Source organism: Sus scrofa, chromosome 8, assembly GCF_000003025.6.
Source record: "Sus scrofa isolate TJ Tabasco breed Duroc chromosome 8, Sscrofa11.1, whole genome shotgun sequence".
In the NCBI taxonomy this organism is placed as follows: Eukaryota; Metazoa; Chordata; class Mammalia; order Artiodactyla; family Suidae; genus Sus; species Sus scrofa.
In genome coordinates, this window is record NC_010450.4 from 31,127,186 (window position 1) to 31,135,133 (window position 7,948).

Here is a 7,948-nt window from a genome sequence, read left to right on the forward strand (position 1 = left end):
CCTGCCCAAATTTCCGATCCACAAAACTGTGACAGTAAGAAAAGTTGCTCACAATAGGCAAAAGGTAGAAGCAATTCAAGTGTCCACCAAAGGATGAAAGGATAAACAAAAGATGTTAAACATGCAAATTCTGACACATTCTACAACACAGATGAACCCTAAAGACATTATGCTTAAGTGAAATAGCAAGGCACAAAATCAGCAACATTGTATGATCCCACATATGAGGCTCCAAGAGCAGTCATATTCATAGAAACAGAAAGCAGAAAGGTGGCTGCCTGGGCTAGAGGAAGGAGGGAATAGAGAGTTACAGCTTCATGAACACAAAAGTTTGAGTTAAGGATGATGAAAAGTTCTGGATAGTGATAAGGCTGCACAGCAATGTGAATGTACTTATGCCACTGAACTGTACACTTAAAAATGATCAAAATGGTAAATTTTATGCTATACATATAATAAGTTCTTTTTTTTTTTTTTTTTTGGTCTTTTTAGGGCTGCACCCTCTGAATATGGAGGTCCCCAGGCTAGGGGTCCAATTGGAGCTGTAGCTGCTGGCCTATGCCACAGTCACAGCCACACTAGATCAGAGTCACATCTGCAACCTACACCTCAGCTGATGGCAAAACTGGATCCTTAACCCACTGAGCGAGGCCAGGGATCAAACCTGTGTCCTCATGGATACTAGTCAGATTAGTTTCCTCTAAGCCACGACAGGAATTCTCATAAGTTTTTTTAAAAGCTACTGTTTTAAACCACTAGGTTTAGGTGTCGTTTGTTACACAGCAAGTGATAAGCACAATTCCTCTACACAAATGGAAGTCTAAAATAAGAACTGTGCTGCACTAAGCATTATTTCACAAATGTATATTGGCTGTATTTCAGGATTTCATTTTAAGAAATCGGCCTCTCCATTTAATTTTTTTAATTTCTTAGCAGAATCTTCTGCATCAATGCAAACAAATATTAAAATAAAATATATGAACAAAATTTAGAATTGAAATTACATACTGAATTATATGTAAAATTAGCTATACTATGTGGCAATTAGGGATAAATAGAAATCATTTATGGAAGTCAAAATAATTACATCCAAATAAAATATTTCTCAGGTCCACCTGAAGGAAAGGTAAGGGAAAGAATTCAAGGCCTTCCTGCCCCTAATCCATTCCTCCTCTCTTCCAACCTAGGTTTGATGAGAAGAGGGAGATACCCTACCTAAATCAAGCCCACCATATCCTAATTCACACTAAAACTATCCAACAGGCCAGACCACAGAAAGCAGAAGTAAGAGTGTAGGGAAGAGGGAGAATGAACAAAGAGAAAGATTACAGACAAATACAGAGAAAACACAGGAAGCAACACCTAGTGGGAGAAAAAGGAGGGACATTTTCAGAACAGTAAAACCCTAAAATCTTTCCTAATTGTTAGCACCTAGGTAACAAGTACCTTGATTTGATTCTGTGACAGAATGAATATGGCAGATTTGAGTATGGAGTGGTAGCTAAAGAATTGTCTGGGGCACTCAACTCTGAGAGCAGGTAGTAAGAAATTGATATAAGAAGCTAACTTCATCTTTAAAAACCAAAGTTCATCAAAGGCCTCCCACTTCCAAAATAACAAGAAAGGATTTTTAAAAAAGTGTATTACACATAGCTTTGTTTGCTTTTTGTCTTTTTAGGGCTGCACCAGCAGCATATGGAAGTTCCCAGGCTAGGGGACAAACTGGCATTGTTGCTACCATCCTATGCCACAGCTATAACATAGGATCCCAGCCACATGTGCGACCTACACCATGGCTTACAGCAAGGCCAGATCCCTAAACCACTGAGCAAGGCCAGGGATCAAACCTGTGTTCTCATGGATGCTAGTTGGGTTCAGGAGCTACCACTGGAACTCCCTACACATAGCTTTGTAACACATAATGTGAGAGAGACTGTATACAACAAGCTGTGGCCAAAAGCACTTAATGGAACTTTGCTCAACATTGCTTATCTTGAATATGCTATAAAACTTATCAGACATGACCCCTGCATCAGTTTCAGAATCCTTAACTAAATAGGAAGGAGATTTGTAAGCTATAGATCTTGATGCTTAATTGTCTACTATCCTTCCAAACACTAACTTTCATATGACTTTTAATATTTGTCAATTAATATATATTTGTAATTTATCTAAATAACAAAACTGTTAATTATGGTTTTCAACTTTACATGACTAGGATTGGTCACAAACTCTCAGACTCTGTCTTTATCTGGAAAATTAGAACAAAACCAAACAACCTCTAAGCTATCTTTTAGTTCTAAAATTCTAAATATCTACGCTATCACCTCTAGTATGCTATCTCAAATAAACTACTTAGTTGCAATTCAAAATATTTTCAAAATAATCTTTATCCTCAAAAATAAAAATATTTCTCTAATCCAATATTAATACAAAGTATTCATTCATTTATTTATTCAACAAATATATGTTGAGCACCTATGTGCCAGGTGTTAAACTTAGCACTGGTAGGATACAAAAGTAAACAAATGTGGTGCTTGTATTCATGAAGCTTACAGAGAAGTTGGGGAGACAAACCAAATAAACAAATGTATAAATGTAATATTACAACTCTAATAAGTGACACAAAAGAATTTAAAGAGTATATAACAGGGAATCTAAGAGACCTCCCTTAAGAACACAAATGAATGACAAGTGAACTTCTGTCTAGGCAGAAATGAACATGGCATGTTCAAGGAACTGACAGAAGGCCAGTGCGATTGGACATAAAAATATTTAAAGTAATTCCTTGGAAACCAAAATTAAAACTTCTAAATTAGGAGTTCCCGTCGTGGCGCAGTGGTTAATGAATCCGACTAGGAACCATGACGTTGCGGGTTCGGTCCCTGCCCTTGCTCAGTGGATTAACGGTCCAGCGTTGCCGTGAGCTGTGATGTAGGTTGCAGACTCGGCTGGGATCCCGCATTGCTGTGGCTCTGGTGTAGGCTGGTGGCTACGGCTCCGATTCGACCCCTAGCCTGGGAACCTCCATATGCCGCGGGAGGGGCCCAAGAAATAGCAAAAAGACAAAAAAAAAACCCTTCTAAACTACAAAAGCAGATCTTAGCTCTTACAAAGACATACATATGTATAAGATTTTCAAGGAAGCTTGAAAGCATCACAACAGTTTCTAACGTTAAAAAAAAATACTGTCCCATATCTCCCTGCAAAAGACCAAGTTAACTCTCATTGATTCCATTCCCTTTACACTCTATTTTCAACTACATAATAAAAATCACTTCTACATTCCACTTACTTTAGATCCCTCAGAAGGCAGCTACAAGAATAAAAACATACCTGATGCTATTGACCTGGCTCTGCCACTAACCTGTCCTATCACTGATCTTGGTAAATGTTACTCAGCTACTTTGGGTCTAACGTTTGTTATCTGTGAAATAAAAGGAGTTCCGAGAATTTTTTTTTTTTTTTCTTTTCAGGGCTGCACTCATGGCATATGGAGGTTCCCAGGCTAGGGGTCGAATCGGAACTACAGCTGCCGGCCTACACCACAGCCACAGCAATGCCAGATCTGAGCCATGTCTGAGACCTACACCACAGCTTACGGCAATGCCGGATCCTTAACCCACTGAGCAAGGCCAGGGATTGAACCTGCAACCTCATGGTTCCTAGTCGGATTCCTGAGCCACGACGGCAAATCTGAGTTTCCAGAATTTCTTTTAGGATCCTTCTAACTCTAAAATTATGCTTCTACTGTAAAAGTACTTGTTCCATTCTTGAAAACCGAAAAGAATGAACCAAACATCTCTCAATTCCACTGACCAAGATTTTACTTGCCTTTAAGCCCTCTTCGTATTTCTACAGCATTTGAACATTGTTGCTGTAACAGTAATAAACTACTGAATTTTTAAAATCTACCCAAAAAGAAGGGTCTAATAAACACAAAAATTATCAGAAACACAGTTTAAATATTGTTTAAAATCTATACTTCCAATGAGATAGTGATACTTTAACTAAACATGGATCCCTAAAAAGTACAAAGTCAAAATCGATTTAAAAAGGCAGGAGGAAGACAAAGTAATAAGAGTTCCTGAGAAAAGCAAAATTTTAGCAATAGAACATTCAAATTAGTTAATACGTATGCCAAATTCAACTTCCAAAAAAAGTCATAACAAATGGATATTCTAAACATATGCTCGTTCTATACTTGTGTGTCCATTTATTGTTAACAATATTTCTGATATTTAATCTATTTTCAAATGGAAGACGTACACGTAGTTATAACTTTTTAAAATCAGATTATCCATCACTAGAATTCAAGATTTTAATATTCTTAACATGAAAACAATAAAAATGAAAAGACCTATAAATTTTTTACTTAGCTTTATATTTTACAATTCATATTTCGACATCTCAAAACACTCAATATAACCTTAAGAAGCCATCAATAGGTACCTCACTTTATGTACAAGATTTAATAGAAAGCCCTAGTGCCCTATTCTTTCCAAAGGGGCAACAAATTACAGAATCCCAATTTGTTTTTAAAAAGTTAACTGTAGGAATACTCTAATTACTCACAACATTGTAAACATTTACTAGGCACTATACTAAATTCTAAGAGCAAAGTGGCAAGATTATTCCCTGAAAAACCTTTCACCAATTGCCCAAGGTAGAAACATTGTCAACATTGTTTATTCCCTCACCTCCCACCAAGTCTGACTGATTTTTAACTCTGAAATGTCTCTTGGATCATCCACTATCTCTATTCCCACTTCAAGAATAGCCCAACTTCAAGATTTCAACATCTATTCACCTAGACTACTGTTAAGAGTTCTTTAACTAGACTCCTTATCTCCAGCCTTGCCCTGTTCCAATCTAGCTCCAATGGTGAAAACTAAAATGTCTTCAGCATTTCCAAATGTCCCCTGGGGGTCAAAGATGCCTGCATCAGGTTGATCCTTCAATAAGAATAACAGTTTGTAAGGCTGTGGCCACAATCTATGCTCATGCAACAGAAAGCAAAAAAATTAACTTACATAAGGCTAAAACTTACAACGTTGACCTTAGGACCACCATTGCTTAAATTAAATAAACTGACTCCTTATAAAAAGAGATGCTAACGCTTTCTCTTAAAAACCCTTTGAATGTGTGGGCATTAATCATCACCTTACTTCCAGACTGAATTTTGAAAAGTCAGTACTTCTGTCAAAGTTTAAGCATACTATATACATATTTAAGCTTCTGGATATTAGAAAAATTTTAAAGTGCCTTTTGTGCTTAAATCGGTACCCTCAGAAGTTAATGAAAACCTTCCTAGGTAAATCACTGCCTACTTTTAAGTTGCAAGCTACTTTGAATAGTAGTCATAAATATTTCCAGGAAAAACTTTAAAAACTGTAAGAACTCTTATACTTGAAAAACGGTAAGATTAAAAAAGGTCACACACACACACCCGTTAATTTCCCATCATGCTTATGCCCCTAACAGAAATTATTCAAAGATACAGCCAAGATAGAACAATACTTTTCGCAGGGCGTAAAAGAGAAGACATAAAATACGTAAAAAGCATGGTAGGTGAAACTCTGAAAGGCCAGGCCTTGCAGAGCAGTAACACCACAGGCGGCTCAAGTGTGACCATTCCATCCCAAAGCTTACCTTCAGTCGTTTGATCATTTCGTCGGTGGTAATCTTGTCGGTGATCTCCTTTACCCCCGGAGGGTAAGCGATCTTCCCATCGGCACTCACGACGCCACAGAGGGCTGTGGCAGGCTTGGGCTGCGCGGTGAAGTCCATCCTGGGGGACAACTTTTCTTTCACAGTCCTCTACCGGCCTCTATCGGTCAGAAAACAAAAGTTCAGCGGGAAAGGGGCGACTTTGTAACCTCTTTTTTCATTTCAAAAATCTCTAATCTGCAAAGGGCCTTTTCTCCCGGGAGGCCGGGGACTCGGCGGCGGCCCCGCCACCCGCTCCTTCCCGGGGCCTGAACCTTGGCGGCCGCCGCGCCGCCCCCACCCACCCGGGCCCCGCCAACCCCGGGCTCCCGGGGATCCCTGGCACCGGCGGCCGCGGCCGCGGGAAGCGCCGAGCACCGCCAGGAGTTTCCCATTCCGCCGTTCACAATGAAATCCACCCCCGTGCATCGAGGTCCGAAGTTTGGCGGCCTTGAGAGCGTGCCGAGGCCTCCAAGGCCCCCGCTCGGTCAGAGACGAGCCTCGAGTCCCCGCCCGGCCGGTCCCCTCCGGGGAAGGAGACGCGAGGCCTATAGGGCTCGGCTTAGGCCGCAAAACTAGGGACCCAACCGGACCCGCACGCAACGGCGGCTCCTGGGAACGAACGCCCTCGCCGGGCCGAGCTCCGGGACCCCCGGCGTCCCCGCCACGCTCCCACCCCTCCCGGGTCCCGCTCCCCCCACCCCCACTGCCGGAGGGGAAAACAAGCCGCCCTCCACCCCGAACCCCAAGGCAGGAAGCGGCTGACGCGGCTCCGCACTTCACATTTTGTTCCTTCAACTTCGGCTGAGGGACCCTGGCGTCTTCTCTCGCCCCCGGCCACTCGGCACCGTCCGAAGCCGCCAAGGCCTTACCGGCAGCTCCGGGCAGCCCCGCCGGGCCTTGGTCCCGCGGCTCCCCCCCACCCCCCCGCTCCGGTCTCCCCTTCCGTCCCCTCCCTCCACCAGCCGAGGGCGGGAGCCCAGCCGCCGCCGCCTTTACCTCCTCCTCATGCGGGCGGAAGGTGCATCGAGCGCCCGGGCCTCTGTCAGGTGGTTGCGCCGCCGCCCCTCTTCGGGCTGCACACAAAGCGGCTCCGCGGGTCCCGCCGCCGCCGCCGCCGCCCGCCCCGGAGCGGCGCTGGGGCTGGCGGTGCCGAGGAGGAGCAGTCGCCGCGGGGGGAGACGCGGGGCGAGTGTGCGCTGGGCGGGGAGACACTGCCGCTCTCCGTCTGGCCGAGGAAGAGCAGCCTCGGAGAAGGCTCTTCTGGGAGCGTGTGCGCGGGTGTCCGCCCCGGACCCCCACGGCCCACCCGCGCGCCCCTCGCGCCGGCCGGGTCCGCCGACCCGGACCCGGACGCCCCTTGCAGCGGCGCGCGCCCGGCCGTCGGTGCTCCTGGCAGCCGGCGCCTCGCGCACAGTGGCCGGTCACGCGAGCTGTGCGAGAGCACGCGAGAGCAGGGCGCGCGCCTCGCTCCCTCCCCTTCCTCCGCCGGCCCGAGCCTCCGCCTCCCTCGGGCCCGAAGCGGCCGCGCGCGAGGCAGACAGCGCCACCATCCGGTTGGCGCCAAGACCTGCCGCGCCGAGCGCCTCGGGGAGCACCCGGCCCAGAAGCGAGCAGGGGAGGAGCCCGGGTGGCGGGAAGCGAACGCGGCCCCAGCGGCCCTCAGAGGGCACGCAGGACGAACAGAACTTTGCATTATGCCTCGGAGATGGGTTCCGACTTTTAGGGGTCATCCTGAGGGACGTGGAGGGAAATGGTTGAAAAACGGTTAACTACTGAATGAAAATGAATTGATTTCCTCCCTAGGGACGGAAGATCTGCAAACTAAGGAAAAGTTTTGCAACATGGCACGAGGGACGTGGTCATGATCCAGTGGGCTGCTCATTCTTGTGCCTTCTGACAGCCACCAGAGTTTGCCCTCCCCTCTTTAGATATCTAAAATTAGTATTTTGAAAGCTGCAAAATATACAAATAACTCTGAGTCGAGCAGTCCTCAAAGAATGGTCTGAAAGGTAGGTTTCTGGACTCCACTCCAAACTCTGAGACTGGAATCCAGAAATAAGAATGTTTATAAATTAGATGGATATTTCTTGTTAATATATGAACTCAAAGAATACCTTTTTCCTTCAGCCAAAGGAAAACCCAATGCAGTGGTGTTTGAGCAGTTTAATGTAAAATTTGAAGCAGATGAACCTCAGGAGCACGTAGGTAATTTCCAAAGATGAAGTTGTAAAAAGAA

General features: G+C 45.0%; 1 long non-coding RNA gene across 11 annotated transcripts in view; it reads right to left on the bottom strand.

Moving 5' to 3' along the window:
• PDS5A overlaps positions 1-7,146 on the bottom strand; it is a 145,966-nt gene extending 138,820 nt beyond the window's left edge. For 2 of the 11 annotated variants that reach the window (XR_002346616.1, XR_002346611.1), the window contains exon 1: positions 5,653-5,832. This is a non-coding gene — a long non-coding RNA (PDS5 cohesin associated factor A). Of the gene's footprint in view, positions 1-5,652; positions 5,833-6,487; positions 6,649-6,708 lie in introns of those variants that run through there. The other 9 variants (XR_002346613.1, XR_002346606.1, XR_002346612.1 and 6 more) reach the window with 9 other exon arrangements.